Genomic DNA, 20213 nt, shown 5'->3' with positions numbered 1-20213 from the left:
AGTGTCCTTCCTTATCTTTTTTGATGACTTTTAGTTGGAGATTGATTTTATTTGATATTAGAATGGCTACTCCAGCTTGCTTCTTCTGACCATTTGCTTGGAAAGTTGTTTTCTAGCCTTTCACTCTGAGGTAGTGTCTGTCTTTCTCTGAGGTGTGTTTCCTGTAGGCAGCAGAATGTAGGGTCCTCGTTGCATATCCAGTTTGTTAATCTATGTCTTTTAATTGGGGAGTTGAGGCCATTAATATTGAGAGATATTAAGGAATAGTGATTATTGCTTCCTGTCGTATTCATATTTGGATGTGAGGTTATGTTTGTGTGCTTTCATTCTCTTTGTTTTGTTGCCAAGACGATTAGTTTCTTGCTTCTTCTAGGGTATAGCTTGCCTCCTTATGTTGGGCTTTACCATTTATTATCCTTTGTAGTGCTGGATTTGTAGAAAGATATTGTGTAAGTTTGGTTTTGTCATGGAATATCCTGGTTTCTCCATCAATGTTAATTGAGAGTTTTGCTGGATACAGTAACCTGGGCTGGCATTTGTGTTCTCTTAGGGTCTGTATGACATCAGTCCAGGATCTTCTGGCCTTCATAGTTTCTGGCGAGAAGTCTGGTGTGATTCTGATAGGTCTCCCTTTATATGTTACTTGACCTTTTTCCCTTACTGCTTTTAATATTCTTTCTTTATTTTGTGCGTTTGGTGTTTTGACAATTATGTGACGGGAGGTGTTTCTTTTCTGGTCCAATCTATTTGGAGTTCTGTACGCTTCTTGTATGTCTATGGGTATCTCTTTTTTTAGGTTAGGGAAGTTTTCTTCTATGATTTTGTTGAAGATATTTACTGGTCCTTTGAGCTGGGAGTCTTCACTCTCTTCTATACCTATTATCCTTAGGTTTGATCTTCTCATTGAGTCCTGGATTCCCTGTATGTTTTGGACCAGTAGCTTTTTCCGCTTTACATTATCTTTGACAGTTGAGTCAATGATTTCTATGGAATCTTCTGCTCCTGAGATTCTCTCTTCCATCTCTTGTATTCTGTTAGTGAAGCTTGTATCTACAGCTCCTTGTCTCTTCTTTTGATTTTCTATATCCAGGGTTGTTTCCATGTGTTCTTTCTTGATTGCTTCTATTTCCATTTTTAATTCCTTCAACTGTTTGATTGTGTTTTCCTGGAATTCTTTCAGGGATTTTTGTGTCTCCTCTCTATGGGCTTCTACTTGTTTATTTATGTTTTCCTGGAATTCTTTCAGGGATTTTTGCGATTCTTTCAGGCATTTTTGCGATTCCTCTCTGTAGGCTTCTACTTGTTCTCTAAGGGAGTTCTTCATGTCTTTCTTGAAGTCCTCCAGCATCATGATCAAATATGATTTTGAAAATAGATCTTGCTTTTCTGGTGTGTTTGGATATTCCATGTTTGTTTTGATGGGAGAATTGGTCTCCCATGGTGCCATGTAGTCTTGGTTTCTGTTGCTTGGGTTCCTGCGCTTGCCTCTCGCCATCAGATTATCTCTAGTGTTACTTTGTTCTGCTATTTCTGACAGTGGCTAGACTGTCCTATAAGCCTGTGTGTCAGGAGTGCTGTAGACCTGTTTTCCTCTCTTTCAGTCAGTTATGGGGACAGAGTGTTCTGCTTTCGGGCGTGTAGTTTTTCCTCTCTACAGGTCTTCAGCTGTTCCTGTGGGCCTGTGTCTTGAGGTCACCAGGCAGCTTTCTTGCAGCAGAAAATTTGGTCTTACCTGTGGTCCTGAGGCTCAAGTTCGCTCGTGGGGTGCTGCCCACGGGCTCTCTGCAGCGGCAGCAACCAGGAAGACCTGTGCCGCCCCTTCCGGGAGCTTCAGTGCACCAGGGTTCCAGATGGTCTTTGGCTTTTTCCTCTGGCGTCCGAGATGTGTGTGCAGGGAGCAGTCTCTTCTGGTTTCCCAGGCTTGTCTGCCTCTCTGAAGGTTTAGCTCTCCCTCCCACGGGATTTGGGTGCAGAGAACTGTTTATCCGGTCTGTTCAAGAAAAGAATATCTTAAGACAGTGTCTGTCTTAGTCAGGTTTATGTTCCTGTCATTCAACATCAAGACCAAAATCAACTTATGGAGGAAAGCTGATTTTGCTCACACTTCCACACTGCAGTTCATCATTAAAGGAAGTCAGGACAGTAGCTCAAACACGGAAAATACATGGAGGTGGGAGCTGATGCAGAGGACATGGAGGAGTGCTGTTTACTGACTCGCTCCTCACAGTTTCTTGCAGAATCCAAGACTACCAGCCCAGTGATGCCCACCCCCCAACACAATGGACTGTGCCCTCCCCTACCAATCACAGCTTAAGAAAATGGCCTAAAGGCCTGCTTACACCCTCAACTTGCAGAGGCTTTTCTCAGTTGATGCTTTCTCTTGTCAGATGACTGTAGCTTGTCTCAAGTTGGCATAAGACTAACCAGGATGTTACTGTAGCCTATGTTTAACCAATGAAGACATCTGTGACTAAATAATTGAAAGATAATTAAAACCATAAACGATCCTTCTCCTACTCTCATGTGAAATTGCTTGGAAAGTGTTCTTTATTTGACTTTGTGGAGTACAATCAGTGCACTGAACATTGGCAAATCTCTCACATGTCTTAATTCTGAATGTTCGTTTCTCCTTTGGACCTTGGGTTAGCTTGGCTTTTGGTAAAATCTTATTTAAATAAGCATGATCCACAGTAAGAGCATTCCTGTGTTGAGCCACATGTTGTCCAGGAGGCGCGTGCACAGAGATCTTCTATGGCCAGGTAGAGTGTGGGCATTAGCACCATAAGCTGACCCCTCAAAGCAACTCAGAATGCAAGAGAGATGTTTGCAACAGAATTTCTAGTAGTTCCTCTTTGGGAAGTTCGGCAGTTACAGCATTACATGTTTCCCTACCTCAGTGCTTATGCAAATTATTGTATGATTTGTGCTGGATCCCTGAATTACAGCTTGCTCTGGACTATGACTCTCTTCTATAAGGTGACTTGTGTGGGTTCACTGCACAGGCTAAAGGTCCTTAATAAGAGTCTGCTTTGTCTTGGTTAACATGACTTTCTTCAACTTGCTGTCTACATAATTTTTAAAACATTAATGACAAACTTTCAGAAAACAGCATTATTTGATGATACACAATGAACCCATCTGAATACATGCTGAAAGTTACTGATAATTAGAACTTTCTTGTAAATCTCAATGACAATGAGGTTTACCTTTTTAAGTTGCAAAATAGTTTTTTTTCTTTAAAAATTTATTTGTTTTGTTTTGGAGATTGATGTAACTATATCATCTTCTTCCCTTTCTTTCTTCCAAACCTTCTCCTGTACCCCTCCTTTCTGACTTCTAAATTAAAAAAAAACCGTCATTTTCATTAATTATTTACACACACACACACACACACACACACACACACACACACATTCCTAAATACATAAATACAACTTAGTCAGTTGGTATGTTACCTCTATGTCTGTTTTTAGGGCTAACTACTAGGTATTGAATAATCAGTGTTCTTTCCTGGTGAAGACTATTTCTCTTATTCCTTAGTTACTTCCCCATCTACTTTGGGCTGTCTATTGTCATCCTTGTTAGTTCATGTTTAGGCAGTCATGTGGGTAAGACTTTATGGGTGTAGCTACTGGTATTACTAGGTGACACAAGCTTAGAGGAAACCTCCTATTCATCTGGAGCTTACAATTTTCCCACCTCCTTTCCTGCAATGATCCCTTAGCCTTAGGTGTGTGCAGGGCTTTGTGTTATAGTTGTATTCACTGAGATTCGACTGCATAACTCTTCACTTTGATAGATCTGGTTTTCTGTAAGGGTCTCTGTGACAAAGAGAAGCTTCCTTTATGGGGGTTAAGACTATACTTATCTATGGGTCAGGATCATAGTTTTAAAAACAGAGTGTCACTAAGTGTGACTTGTTTTCCCTTTGTTTTTGCCTATGCTGAAGTGTACTGAAAGGAGAGTATCTGTGTGTTAAAACGAGAACAACAGCAATGCTGCCTTTCTTGCTGTGTGATCTCTCTTTAATGTCCCCACTTCCCATTATGCTTTTCCTCCTGTGTAGAGCAGCATTGAGATCTCATCAGGAACTTAGGTAGTTGTGCCTTTGTCACATACTGGGGACTCATTCTAGGTCTTCAAATTAAGCAAATCTCTTTGAAACAAACCAAACCAAACCAAAACCCTACCTACCCTCAAGTATTTTTGTTATTTCAGAAAAGTAAAATAGGTAATGAATCAATAGTTTGGCGGTCTAACTCAGTGGGTAGTGTTAGGCTTACAGTGGAACCCCCAAATAGCAGTGCTGCTGACAATGTCATAAACAGAAGGACTGGGACTAGGTGAACAGAAGGATTGTCATTGGGTAAACAGAAACCTAAACTCAGCATATCTCAGGAATCTCTGTTTACAAGGAAACCTACTACCTCTGTTATCTACCCCAATGGTCAAGTCAACTACCTCTGACAAGGGCATCTAGTTCCTGATTAACATGAACAGCACATATCATCTCAAAGACCTTCTGACTATCATGTAGCATCTGTTTGCTTTCCTGCCAAGCAGTTGATCTCCAAATAAACTTCTTTCTACCCACAGAGTAGTGGTTTAGTATGGTGTCTTCACTGTGCCTCACTTACAGGTAGAAAGCACAAAACCCTGGGTGATCTCCAGCACTACGTAAAAGCAGGTGTGGTGTGCATTCTGTGGTCCCAGCAACAATGGAAACTCCATTAAGCCCTAGAGTCTAGCTTAACTCACAGGACACCTTATATTAAAAAGAAAAAGAACTAAACAGCTTCCCAGAGGTAATTATTTTGTTAGAGATTTGAATGGTAAGTGGAAAAGAGGTGAAGAAGAAGGTTATAGCTGAGAGAAAAATTGAGGAAGTGGGAGGTCCAAAATTTAACTTACCATATGTTTTGGAAAGGGCTTGGGTGAGAAAAATTCTTACCGAATAGCAAAGTCCTCTGTGAATGAGGAGGAGCAAACAAACTGATGTCTGGATAGCATGAACCTGAGTGGTTTGGGGTTGTTCTAACTCCTAACTTTTATATTGTACTAACTCAATGCCCACAACACTTCACTTTGCTCCCTTTTCTTTTTCCAGCAGTCCTGGGGATTTGTCTTAGTTAGGGTTTTACTACTATGAATAGACACCATGACCAAGGCAATTCTTTTTTTTTTTTAATCTTTATTAACTTGAGTATTTCTTATTTACATTTCGATTGTTATTCCCTTTCCCGGTTTCTGGGCCAACATCCCCCTAGCCCCTCCCCTTCTAGAATCCCCAACAATCCCCAACAATCACGTTCACTGGGGGTTCAGTCTTTGCAGGACCAAGGGCTTCCCCTTCCACTGGTGCTCTTACTAAGCTATTCATTGCTACCTATGAGGTTGGAGCCCAGGGTCAGTCCATGTATAGTCTTTGGGTAGTGGCTTAGTCCCTGGAAGCTCTGGTTGCTTGGCGTTGTTGTTCATATGGGGTCTCGAGCCCCTTCAAGCTCTTCCAGTTCTTTCTCTGATTCTTTCAACGGGGGTCCTGTTCTCAGTTCAGTGGTTTGCTGCTGGCATTCGCCTATGTATTTGCTGTATTCTGGCTGTGTCTCTCAGGAGAGATCTACATCCAGCTCCTGATGGCTTTCACTTCTTTGCTTCATCCATCTTATCTAATTAGGTGGCTGTATATGTATGGGCCACATGTGGGGTAGGCTCTGAATGGGTGTTCCTTCTGCCTCTGTTTTAATCTTTGCCTCCCTATTCCCTGCCAAGGGTATTCTTGTTCCCCTTTTTAAAGAAGGAGTGAAGCATTCACATTTTGGTCATCGCTCTTGAGTTTCATGTGTTCTGTGCATCTAGGGTAATTCAAGCATTTGGGCTAATAGCCACTTATCAATGAGTGCATACCATGTGTGTTTTCCTGTGATTGGGTAACCTCCCAAGGCAACTCTTATAAGGACAGCATTTAATTGGCACTGGCTTATAGGTTCAGAGGTTCGGTCCATTATTATTAAGGTGGGAGCATAGCAGCATTCAGGCAGGCATGGTGCAGGAGAACCTGAGAGAGTTCTTTATCTGAAAGCTGCTAGGAAAAGACTGACTTGCAGGAAGCTAGGAAGAAGGTCTTAAAGCCCACACTCACAGTGATACACTGTAGGATGATGTCATTATACAAGTGTAGGCAGGTTCAAGATAGAACGAGGCCTGTCATTGGACAAGAAGGAAGGATGGGTAGGAGAAACGTTTTAGAGAGGAGGAAGAGACTGGAAACGGTAGAGGAGGCAGCTGGGAGAACAGGCAGGCAGATGTTAAGATTCCCTTCTGCACATTTACATGTTGTTATGAATATTCTTAAGGGATGGATTTGTACAGGGCTTTGTATGTCTAGATAGCAAATTATATATTATCCATTGGATCAGAGGTTATTGTGTTGTGTGTTCTTTCATGTGGCGATTTAAGTTCTAGAGAGTATGTGGTGGCTGGAGACATGTGCATGTCTGGCATGGTGGCAACCTGCCTTGGGAACTGGATGGGCAGAGAGATTGTTGTCAGGCTCAGAGAGAAGCCATCGGCAGTGTGATATGGGATGGAGTAGAGCGGGTGGGATGCTTTGCTGACTGAGATGAAGATATGCACCAGATATCTTGGGGCACTAAGGTGCCGGAGCTAGAGTGGGTAGAAGACAGCCTTTTTTACAATTTTACAGCAACAACATACTTCCTCCAACAAGACCACACCTACTCCCACAAGGCCCTTACCTCATAGTAGTGCCACTCTCTGGGCGAAGCAGATTCCAACCACCACAGGATTGAACTTCGATTCTCATAGTAGACAAGTGAGCCACACTGAGGTACATACAGTCCCTGCCCTTTATATTATACTTAAAAAGAAATCAAAGGTGTACTGGACTAAAAGTTGCAGCAAAGGAATAATGGGCACCAGTTCCTAATTCTGAAGTTGGTGGGAATATGAAGGTTTAACTGGTTATAACTAGAATGTCAATAACCAGAAAACAGCTGCTAGCCTTTCGTCTCCAAGGAGTCTGATTGCCTTAGGGCCTGAGCTGTTGAACCCTGGCACCTAGGCTGCATAAGGAGACATAGGCCTACGTTCATGGCTGCCCTAGGTAAAGGCCTCTCAGTGGCCTTGCTGTCCCTTTCTGCTTGTGGAAAATGCCTTGCCCTGGATGTCTCCTTTCTCTCCATTCCAGCCAGGCTAAGCAGAGATATTCTGCCTGCCCTTCTAGGTTCTTCTTCATTTTGCACATAGCTGTTGTCCTCAAAAGAGTGTTTGCCCTTCAGTCCCCTTAGGATTAAAAGAGGACATGAGTTGACTCTGTGGGGGGAAGTTCTTGACTTAACAAGGGAGCTGAGAAAATGAAGGAAGCCAACACAGCTTTACTGACCTGGCTTACCAGTTCTCAGGAGGACAAGAGGTAGCCAGGAGGAAGACACATTTTCTGAAAATGTCACATTTTTAAAAGATCATTTACATGCTAAATGTGAAGGAGACTGTATACAAAATGTTATTAGAAACAGTACTGATGAAAATGCCTAGAAAATGGGAAAACTGGGTAGAGACTTTCCTCCAGGAGGGAGGTTCTCTACGCTCCCTCTGTGCCACTTCTCCGTCCACACCTCCTTTCTGTTCCATACCACGGGGTATCTCCCCGTTCTCCTTGCTGTTTCGAGTATTGCCATCAAATGCAAACTATTAAATCCTCTAGTATTTGGGGCTAAAATGAAGTCTGGAATGAAACACTCATAGCACCTGGAGAGCAACCTCATACAGTCCAGCCAGCATTCGCAGGCTTTCTCAAGGACACTGATTGCTTTCGTACACTTTAACTTTGACTGTGTAAACCTGTATCAGGAGAGTAAAACTTTCATAAACTCTTTTGGTTTTATTGCCAGAGACAAAATAACTTATATGCTTATGTTTCTTCAATAACTTACTGATAAAATGTACCCCCTTTCCTTTGAGAAAGCTTGGGGAAGATACTTGGTGGTCTTCTGTTTCAAGTTCAATGTCCCATTAAGTGGACCATTAGACACACAGGGCATGCCTGTAGAGTTTGGATGTGAATAGTGTGACCCAGAAGGTGAACTGCAGGGAACATAGCAGAGAGGAACATCAACGGCCATCATTCAAGCTGAGTCATTTATAGTTCTCTCCTACAGCACACCTGCTATTCCAGATGAGTTGGCTATGAGTGCCCTGATTTGCATGGACTCTCAGTGACCTATCTGTAAGCAAACAGCAAACACACAATGGCCGTGAAGGTTGTACCTTCTGTTTGTATGTCATTGGTTACTGTAGAGAAAGATGATAAGGCAGAAGCAATCTGAGTAAGAAATCAGAGTGTGGTTGTCAGAGAGTAAAATAGAATGAAAGTCAAATTGATTTATATCCAGGAAACTCTCTGTAGGCCCTGAAAAAGTTCTTTCATGGAACTGAAAACAACACAATAAGGTACAGTTTTTTCTTTTTAGAACAAGCTACATTTGTAAAAAAACAAAACAAAACAAAACAAAACAAAACAACAACAACAACAACAAAAACCAACCCTGAAGCCAAAAAAGCCTGAGAGTCTGAGTGTATGATCTGCTCATCATTTTTGTTGACCCAGGGCTTTTCAGTTACAGAGGAGTGCTAAGTTCAGAAGACCAGGACTTCTTAAATATGCTTGAGGTTCCACACTGGGGGTGCCTTCAGCTTTGGATGAGAAGTATTAGGGTGACCTTTCTTGAAGCAACTAGTTAAAGTACGAAAAGGGAAGTTTTAAGACAGGAGTGGCAACTTCTCAGGACATGTTGCATACTGAATTTGAGAAAAAATGTTTTTAAGAAATTTTAAGAATTTCCTTGGTGTATATCCTGAATATAAAAAGGAATGCAGGCAGGAAGTGCATCTCTGGAAGGTGGGCAATCCAGACACTGAGTCAGGAGAGTGGACTCTTAGCTCTGCTAACCACCAGTGATGTGTCTATGAAAGAACTGCTACTGTCTCTCGGTTGCTGCCTCACATTTGTAAATAAAGGTTTTAGATCAATTTTAAAGTCTCTTTTCAGCCTTAACATGTTATAACACACCTTACCCTCCCCGAGGAAGCTCTTCTCATAAATGTTAACTTCATTGTGGCATGTTCTGCTCTGGTAAGAGTAGAAAATCTAGACTAAAATCAATATACAGCACTGCCTGACATCAAAACATTTTAAGGAGTAGATAACAGTGATTTTTGAAGAAAATACATCAGAATACTTCATATAGCTGTCCCCAAATGAGAATACCAAACGGCGTGGCTAGGATAAAGCAGATGATACCCGTTACTGCTACTGCTAAGGTTTTCCACAAAGAAATCTCTCCCTACTTGTGACTTAAATCTGAACTGCCTGCTACAGGCTCATTTTGAATACTTGTTCTATATAGGAAGTGCTATAGTTTAGAGTCAAGAAGGGCTGAGTTAGCATGTTGTTGTCAGTACAGGTAAGCCCTTGAAGGGTCTAGCCTGGCACCTGTTTCTGGCCTCAAGGTCTGTGTCTTGGTCTATACTGTGATATGAATAGTCTTGCTAAACACTTCGTCCTCCATGACCTTAGCTGCTCCACCACAATGGCAGAAGCCCTGTAATCATGGAACCATACTAAATCTTCCCTCCCTTGAGTTGTTTTCCCTCAGATGTTATATAAACGATACAAAAGACAGGACATGTGTATTATATTGGTGATTCATCCTGTTGGAGAAATTGCTACGAAGGCAGGAGGCAGAGAAAAGTCTCACCCAAAGGAAAGCAATTTCCAGACACCCAGACCTGAGATTAAAGCTTTCATTCTTTCTGTAGAGAGGGGATGATCTCTGTGGCTCTGCATTTGGAATCACACCATCAGTTTATTAAAAGTTTGTTTTAATTTCGGTCCTGGTCCCACAAAAGAGGCTGTGTGACAGTACTAAGTTTGCTTGCCCCTTGGTTTCTGTCGGCCTTTGTTCTAAGGGATCATGGGAAGAAATAAGGAGGTAGGAGAAAGTGGCTGGTGTCTTCTCTGTTTCTCATGGCCCTGTATCTGTGGCTCTCCTCTCCTATAGGGCAGAGTTTTCATGTCGTCTACAGATATAACCTCTCTCACTCACCCAGGACCCTCCCTGTGGCAATGCACCACAATGGTGCTGTCTCCTGTCTGGGTTTATTCTAGTCCTTATCATCTTGTTCCCATTTCTGGAAATACTGTGTTCCTTGTTCTTCTCTGCATCCTAGAGGAAGGCTCTGCCTACAGAGACCCTATCATTCTTTCCCAAGAGTTTCTAAACCTGGTCTCTAGCAGAGATTTAGGGAAAGGCATAACTACGGTAGACATTGATTTTAAATATAGAAATCTTCTGTAAAAGATAGCATTTCTTTGCAGTGGTAGCAAGCATTCCATGTGTTAGCTCTGTTGTCAAGTCAGACAGCATCCTCATAGCTAACACTGATCTCGGGAAAACCTCCACGATGTCTTTTCCTTCTCTTACAACTTCTTTCTCACCCCACTGAAAAAATAAACCAAGCCTTTCTCCACCCTTCTCCCACAGAGGAAAAAAGAAGCCCATGCAAATCTTTTTGGATTCACTAATTCTTATCAGTGCCACTCTATACTAGGGAGAGTAGCAATTTCTATTTGGTGATTTTTTCCCCCTTCCTCCTTAACATCTATGTGCAATAGATGGTATAAGATTGACTCTCCAGTGTTACCACACAGCTCATCGTAAGGCATGAACAAAAGATGAAAGACCCTGGAACAGGCCGGCTGATAGCCGAGCCTTGATAGCCAGTGCCACCATCTCTCTTTTCACTTAGCCAATGCTTTGAAAGGAAGTGAAAATAAAAGGCAAGGAGCAGAATGCCCAGTTGTCCAGCAGCGATTTCTTTGGAGTAAAGATCACCTAACACGTTTGTTTCTGCTTCCTTCTTCCTTGTTAACTGTGTCTGTCCTGCCCCACAGAGGCTGCCTCTTGCTTCCTTTCCCAAGGCTCCATATTTTTTCTCTACTCTTAACTTTCCTCATTCCTTTTGTTCCCCCCCCCCCCAGGATCTTAATAATGGCCTGCCTCCCAAGTGTGGGCTTTGAGACTTCCACAGAAAGAAGAATTTGATTGTATACACTATTTATTCAAGTTGTGGTATGGTAGAATACAGACTACCAAATTTTAACAGGGAAATTGCTTTACTTTTGATAGGCACTTTGCAGCATCGTGGAACTTGCTGCAAGGATAGCAGCCTGTTAAAAACAATGATGAAAGCAATACCCACGGCATACTACCTGGGACTGTTTGTTCCCACTCTGCCTGTCTCTCTCTCTCTCTCCTTTTTAAAGGGTTAAAGTGGGTGGGCTTTAGAGTTTTACAAGAGAACTATTAGTGAAAAACAATCTGATACATTCAACTTACTAAGGCCCTACTCTTTCCCTCTAATCTTTCAGCGGGACCCAAGGGAGGCTAAAGTTTAGATCCGTCTATTCTCCACGAGAACTTTGATTCACTATTAAATTCCGTCTAATGAAGATGACTTTGCCATCCCACGGCCATCAACAGGCTACGTGTGGGACAATGCAGAATCCACCTTGTATAGAGGGACATTGTTCTTTCTGCTTAGTTCCCCTGGTTGAATAGACTCTTGTGGAAGTTCACATGCAGAGGAGACCTGTGAAATGAGTCACAGTGATCATCTGTGCTGTGCCTTAGGACCGGACTTAAGGAAATACCTATTTTACTTAAGTCCGTACTGGTCATGCCCTTCAGCATGGAACTCTTCTGACAAAAGCAAGAAAGTGAGAGGGAGGGAAGGAGAAGGAAAGATGGAGACAGATGGACAGGAAGAGAGGGAGGGAAGGCAGAGACACCTCTTTTAAGGCTAAAAGTTACAACTCTGTCAATAGCTGCACAGTTACTGACTTTCTTATCTTACAGATAAAAAACAAATTGGAATGCTCCATTTTGAGAGGTACAGAACTTACTTAACTGTATAATGGTTTCAGGTGCATTTCCATCTGTATAAGAGGTATCATGTCTTATAGAAGGAAATTTGATTCTGAAATCGAGCTGCTTAATAAAACTCTCTGTGTTTATTTACTTTTACTTACACTACATACTAAAAATCAGTGAAAAGTTAAACAACACATTTGAAGTTAGACTATGTTGGCACAAGCTTTTAATCCCAGTTATTATGGAGGATGAGGCAGGAGGATTACAATTTCAAGGCTGACCAGGCTAAAGAGTAAATTCAAGGGCAGCTGAGGAACTTAGTGAGTTCCTGTCTCAAAAATAAAGACAAAACCAGCGTGATTGAGTGCATTAAAGGTTCTCTTACCTTGTATGAGAATCAAAGCTCAATTCCCACTACTGAAGAAAAGAGATTAGAAAGATGCAGCCATACACACGATGCTTTTCCCATGGTCAATAATGACCAGGATAGCTGGAGGTTTGTGCTTTTTGGAGACAGTACAGCACGTGGTTGTTTGCTCTGAGCACATTTTTTTCCTCCCCCAAATTCTGTCACATACCATCTATGCAGCTGAGGCAAAGTATTTAACCTCCTGAATTTCAGTTTACAGGTTCACAAAATGATCATTACTCCTCAGAGAAAGACCGCTTTGTCTGCAGTGCTGAGACAAAGATTGTCTTTGGAGATAATGCATACAAATAACCCAGAAGAATAATTGGAGCTTAAGTATGTGGGCTGTTTCTACTTCTGTTTTAATTTACCAGATACCATGAGCATTGTTAGTTAGCAAAAATGCTTACTAAATTTAGCAAGAAAGAAAAACAATTTGACATGCTAAAAAGACTTTGAAATATGATTCATAACCATGAGTTAACATACAGTAAAATGTTAATTGCAGTATCATTCCCCCTATTTAATTGGTAAGGAAAACAGGTGACTCCCCCTGTGGCTGAATTAGGGAAAGGCTGGAAGAAACTGAGGAGGGGGGTGACCCCATAGGAAGACCAGCAGTCTCAACTAACCTGGACCCTCGAGATCTCTTAGACGCTGAGCCACCAAACAGGCAGCATACACCAGCTGATATGAGGCCCCGACACATATACACTATCTGGTCTGACCTCAATGAGAGAAGATGCACCTAACCTGGAGAGACTTGAGACCTTTGGGAAGTCTATTGGGGTGTGGTGGTGGGTGGGGACATCCTCGTGGAGTTAGGGGCTCAGGGGAGGAGGAATGGAATGAGGACAGACAGGGAGGAGGTTAAGACTGGACTGTAAAAGATTAAAGAATAATAATAACAAAAACAAAACAACAACAAAAAACAGGTGACTACTCAGATCTGTGGTGGAGTAGATTCTATTAGATCTATTAGTAGTTCCTTCCCACTGATAGGAACTACACATTTGCTCGGGTGTGTTAAGAAAGACAGCTGCCAGAAACTTGGTATAGTAAATTAAATAGTGCACAGAGTCTGGAGACCATGAGTCTTGGAAGACGGCACACTTCTGATGACCTTTTATGTCTTGAAGATTTTGCCTGAGGGAGACCTACTCCATGTTGCATACAACTCTACCCTGGGTAGACATATTCTTTGTGGTGGAAGAACATACTTGGTGCTGGACACAACTACAACCTGGATAAACATCTGTATTCTTTCTGGCAGAAGACTCATTTGGGACTGTGTGCAACAACTGCAACCTGGGTAAATACTTGCATTCTTCATGGCTCTAAGTCTCCAAAGGCAAAGGTTGTGGCTGCATAAGGGAACAGATAATGAGGGAGCATGCCCTGAAGCAATACCACCAACCCAAACATAAGTCGAGATGGAATTTTTGACCTCACCTGTAAAAGATGAAGAGAATTATGTTGGAGTTCTTTGCACTATATTATGTTTAAGTTTAATATTTCAAACATCACAATTTCAAAACTATTAGTGCATTCAGTAGGCTGAGGCGGGAGGATCATGAGTTTGAGGTTAGCCTGTGCTACATAGTAACATTCTGTCTGAAAAAGTGTAAAATTTAAGAAGAAAGTAGCCCTTGTATATGGCTTCCTTCTCCAAGCCGCACAGTTATTGGTGAGGTGTTCGTTATCTGACAGTTTTTATATTAAATTGGACACAGACACACTCTCCCAGTTTCTAGAATTTTCATTCCAGCAGCATATTTACAAAAAAAAACAAAACTACAGGAGTGTAAATTGGTTTATTACATTCAGGATTCTTTTCCATGGACCCAACTTTTAGGGCAGAAGTTAGGCATACCATAACTGATGCTCTAACATCCTGAATTTACACCCCAGCCTCTAATGTCACACTTGCAGTCACCCTCAGTCTCCACTCAGAGCTGCTCTGTCTGACGTTTGTTCACCTTCTTATATGGATAGAGATGACTCTAATCTTTTGTCTTGTACACTTTCTTGTGACCAACATATAATAAAAGTTAATAAATATTTGTTTCTTAAAGTTTTATTTAAATTTGTTCAAAATGTATATATCTAACACATATTGAACAAAATAATAGCATTTGGCTGAAAGTGGATGGTGTGTGTGTGTGTGTGTGTGTGTGTGTGTGTGTGTGTGTGTGTTGTAGGGTTATTATGAGGTTCTGTGTCTGTTCTGCCATAGGGTTTGGCCACTTGGGCATACTTACCCCATGCCATCGCCAGGAGGGTGCCGGGCCACAGGGCAGTCCCAGGACACCGTTCCCTGGGCAAGGTGAGGGTCACAGCTAGAGCTGGCTGGGGGTCCCCAGGTCTGCAAAGAGGCTGGGCCCATCCAGTTCTCAGGCTCTTGGGCATCCAGGCGCCTCTGGCTTGACAGTGGCGTGGTAGGCTGCAGGCTTGGTGGTGGAGGTGGTTGAGAGCACAGGGAGGCCTTCTATGGGAGATTAGATGGCAGTTCTGTCAGCAAAGGCCTTCTCTGTGGCTTCTCACTGCCAATTGAGATGAAAAAAGGCAGTCTGTGGTTTTAAGACATCTATCCTCCTGGTGGAAAGTGGATGAGTAAAACCATACCCCACTTCTCAGCGTTTGCCTGAGGTTAAATACCTTTTGCAGGGAGGAGTGTCTGGGAAGGAAAGCTCATTGGCTAAGCCTTCAGGCCTTTAGGTACCTCATTATAATGGAGATCTATCTTGAGCCTAAGTGACCTGTGGTCACATCCTCTACCTGTGAAGGGGCTTGGGGCATTGCCTTTATGTGACTGATGGCCACAAATCTATGGAGGGCTGTGACTAGTAATGAAGCCTAGTTTACCAGTGAGTCAGGCGAAGTGTTTACTGTTCCTTTCAGGTTCAGCGGGGTTTTAAGCCTTCGCTCAACCAGGAACCAGGGTGCATTTCACACACACACTCTCTCTCTCTCTTTCACTCTCTCACACTCTCACATATATATATATATATATATATATGTGTGTGTGTGTGTGTGTGTGTGTGTGTGTGTATAATATTTATGCATGTGTGATGATGAAACTAGAAAGAGGATCATGATGAGGAGGAAGAAATCTTAAAGGATGTGGGGGAACTATGAAATGATGTGCTTAAAAAGGCAGAGTGGGCACATCTTGGGGAAGAAAATTCAGATGGGAAAAGGGGACATTCAAGCAAGAATGAATGATTGACGCAAAGAATAATGACTTATGTCAAACGAACCATAGTGAAACCCATTACATTGTATGCAAACATAAAAATTAATTAGATTATGTTGACGCTCACAGGCAGTGATACAGAATCATAAATTTTCTACAAATTTGTACATACAAATATTTCCCGTGTCTTGGCACACATCAGCAATACCTGCAGTTGAGAAGCTGAGGCAGATCCAGAGTTTAATACTATCCTAGACCACAAAGTGAGGTCCTGTCTCAACCATTCTCAAAGAACACAATTTAAATTTTATAAGGGTATGCATTGCTGAGGATGCGAGCCAATCAACATTGGTTGCAAACTTATTGATAGGCTGCTTGTTAAAATGTCTAAAAAAAAAATCAAATAGCCACTGCCAGTGCAGGTCATTGTTGGAGAGTCTGCAAATCTTTGAAGGAGACACACCAGTGAAACAGTCACAAACTCTTGGCCAAATCACCTAACCAAAGTGCGTCTGGCCTGCTGATGAAGCCTGCAGCTTTTTTGGTGCAACTTTCAGTTTTATCATCCAATCAAGTGTTCATCCCTGTCAGTGGAACACCTTGGCTGCTATTTGGGCCAGAAAACTTTCATTGAGCTAATGCCACAGAGTTAACCTCACCAGAAGATTCTCTGGCTAGCCGAGTTCATCCGAATTCCTGTAAGCTGTCACCTAGCACAGAGAAGTAGATGCTTGGTGGGAGTGCACGGATGACTGCCACACAGATCCTTCAGAGACCTCTCTGCCTCCTTCACCATTGCTGAGCCAGCACAAAGATGCCCAGAAAGTTGCTCTGAGTCAGTTAGGCTTTCATGAAGCATCTACATTCATACTTGATTTTCTTGCTCAAATGACAAATGCCACCATGGAGTTCCTCCAGTTTTCATGGCCAGTTTTTATATTGCTCTTTAAGTACTCCAAGGCACAACCTCCCTCTTAAAGAGGACCACTTTCGTCTATATATGATAATTTGAATCATCAAGTGCTTCTTTGGGTCAATTGTTCACTGTGAGAAATGATATTAAAGACTGCATTTCCCACAATCACGTTCACCTTTCATTAAGCTCTCAAATCTTTGATATGAGTAGACTTTTTCTCTTTGTCAGGGCCTTTTAATTTTTAATCACTTGTCTCAAATGCTGATCATATTTCTGAGGAGTTATTTTGTGAAAGAGACTGAGCAAGATAGAGTTGCTGCATATTTCCGTTTTTCATTGGGCCTACGTTTGTGGTGACAAGGTTGCTTCTCTCTAATAGGTCCTGCTGCCGGGGGAGGAGGCTGATGAAAAGAGCAGTAGCCAAGGCCTCTGAGTCTTTCTATCCCCACATCCTCTTTTGCAAATACAGGTACCTTAGCTTTGCATGGGAAAATATGCACAGTGATTCTTGCTGATAATGTAATAATTTTCAAAAGCAAACATGATAGCTTACAGTAAAGCTGATCCAGGGCCATGTGACCAGTGTTCTTTGACAGAATAACTTACAATTTGAAAAACATCTTTATAACTTGTATAGAATGAGAGTAACTGCCACTCAAGATCTAAAATGGAAAAAAGAAAGACAGAAAGAAAGAGAAAAAGGAAAAAGGAGGCAAGCACTTATCCACAGGTTCCCTAAGTATAAGATCCATTTTCTTCATTCTCTTGTTCAGATTTATTTTTCTTTTATTGGAAATAGATGCTATTTGTTTGTTTGCTTTATTTATTTATATGTTTATTTATTTTTGAGACAAGGTTTTTCTGTTTCAAACACCCTAGCTGCCTTAGAGTCACATTGTAGACTGGGCTGCTCTGGAATTCACAGATATCTGCCCTGCAGTAGAAATGGCCCTGCACCATACCAGAACAGCAGAATAGACCTAATCTTGGTGGCAGGGGTGCAGGTGAGCTGGCCCTGAGGATATGAGTGCAAGAGAGCCATATTGCCATACCCCTTGCCAGTTTCAGAGAATGGTCTCTGAACCTTGCCAGGGTTATGCTGGAGAGCTGGCCTCAGTGTCATGAGTGCAGAAGCCAGAGTCCTCCAACTAGGCCAGTGACACATTGCAATGAGCATTTGCTAGTAAAACTGTTTGGACAAATTGGTATACTCTCTGACACACTTAGACACACCGACAGCTTCCATGGCTAGGTATTTGATTTATTACATGTATGTATGTATGTATGTATTTATTTATTTATTATTTTTTCTTTCTTTCTGGGAGGAAGTTGCAAGGGTGGAAGGTAAATATGGAGAGACAGATTGATGAGTTGGATTGGGGCCCATGATATGAAATTTTCAGAGAACCAATAAAATGTTTAAAAATTAGTTTTTTCAGCACAATATATTTTGATTATAATTTCCCTTTCCTGAATTCCTCTGAGATCCTTTCCCCTCCCATCTCAATCCACACCCTTTCTATCTCTCCATAGAAAATGAACATGTATCTAAAGAATAATAATAAATAAGATAAAACAATAAAATTAGGATAGGACAAAGTAAACAATCAGAAGAAAGAGAGATAATGAAAAAGCACAAGAGGCCTGAGAACACATGAGCCATCCTTCCAGGAAAGCAGGTGAGCTAACTGAAGATCTTCATCTCTCCCTCCTCTCTTCCATGTCCCATCCCCCAGTCAAAGAAAATGTTAAACCTAAAAAGAAAAGCAAAACAAAACCCCCAAACCACAAACAAAACAAACAAACACCATGACATATCAAGAAAAGACCAAGTCTAAGTATAGAGGAGGAAGAAGAAACCCAGGTTAAAGGTACAGAATATATTTTCAATAAAATCATAGATGAAAAATTTACTACTCTTTTACCATATTTTCATTGGTTATTTAATTTATTTACATTTCAAATGTTATCACTCTTTTCAGTTTCCCCTCAGCACCATGGCATTCCCCTATGCTGGTTCATCTAGCCTCCACAGGATCAAGGGGTTACCCTCACATTCATGCCAGATAAGGCAATTCTCAGGGCATGTCTATCAAGGTACAAGAAGCATACAGACCACCAAATAGACTAGACCAGAAAAGAAATTCATTTCAGTACATGATAATCAAAACACAAAATGTATAGAACAAAGAAAATACTAAAAATTGGCAGGGGGAAAGACCAAGAAACATATATTAAAATTAAATCACTTTACATCCTGTTCACTGCTCTCCTCCTGGTCACTCAGTCCTATAACTCTTCTCCTTCACCCCCCATCTCCCTTTCCTCTGAGCAGGTGGGGGAACCCTGGGCATTCTCCAACCCTGGAACTTCAAGTCTTTGAGAGCTCTCAGGAGCCCAGTTTAGTTGACTCTGTTGGTCTTTCTCTAGGATTCCCATTCCCTTCAGAGGCTTCAATCCTCCCCTCAAATCTTCCATAAGAGTTCCCACATGGGCACTGGGAAAAATTTCCTGAACAAAACACCAATGGCTTATGCGCTAAGATCAAGAATTGACAAACGGAACCTCATAAAACTGCAAAGCTTCTGTAAGGCAAAGGACACTGTCATTAGGACAAAATGACAACCAACAAATTGGGAAAAGATCTTTACCAATCCTACATCTGATAGGGCTAATATCCAAAGTATGCAAAGAACTCAAGAAGTTAGGTTCCAGGGAGCCAATTAACCCTATTAAAAGTGGGGTCCAGAGCTAAATAAAACATTCTCAGCTAAGGAACATCGAGTGGTCAAAAAGCACCTAAAGAAATATTCAACACCCTTAGTCATCAGGGAAATGTAAATCAAAGCAACCCTAAGATTCCACCTCACACCAGTCAGAATGGCTAAGATCAAAAACTCAGGTGACAGCAGATGCTGGGGAGGATGTGGAGAAAGAGGAATGCTCCTCCATTGTTGATGGGATTGCAAACTTGTACAACCACTCTGGAAAGCAGTCTGGAGGTTCTTCAGAAAATTGGACACAGTACTACCTAAGGACCCAGCTATACCACTCCTGGGCATATACCCAAAAGATGCTCCAACATACAAAAAAGACACATGCTCCATTATGCTCATAGCAGCCTTGTTTATAGTAGCCAGAAGCTGGAAAGAACCCAGATGCCCTTCAACAGAGGAATGGAATCAAAAAATGTGGTATATCTACACAATGGAGTACTACTCAGCTATCAAAAGCAATGACTTCATGAAATTCATTGGCAAGTGGAATGAACTAGAAAATATTATCCCAAGTGAGGTAACTCAATCACAGAAAAACACACTTGGTATGCACTCATTGATAAATGGATATTAGCCAAAAAGCTTGAATTACCCAAGATGCAAACCACAGACCACAGAAAGGTCAAGAAGAAGGATGAACAAAATGCAGATGCTCCCACTCCTTCTTAAAAGGGGGAAAATATTCACAGGAGGGGATATGGAAGCAAAGTTTAGAGCAATGACTCAAGGAAAGGCCATTCAGAGCCTGCCCCACATGTGGCCCATATATATACAGCCACCAAAACTAGATAAGATTGATGAAGCTAAAAAGTGCACGCTGAAAGGTACCGGATATAGATCTCTCCTGAGAGACATATCCAGATCATGTCCAATACAGAGGTCAATGCTAGCAGCAAATCACTGAGCTGAGAATAGGACCCCTTGGGGAGCATTAGAGGAAGTATTAAAAGAGTTGAAGGAGCTT

Source organism: Rattus norvegicus, chromosome 4 (assembly GCF_036323735.1).
Source record: "Rattus norvegicus strain BN/NHsdMcwi chromosome 4, GRCr8, whole genome shotgun sequence".
In the NCBI taxonomy this organism is placed as follows: Eukaryota; Metazoa; Chordata; class Mammalia; order Rodentia; family Muridae; genus Rattus; species Rattus norvegicus.
This window is presented reverse-complemented; position numbering follows the sequence as displayed.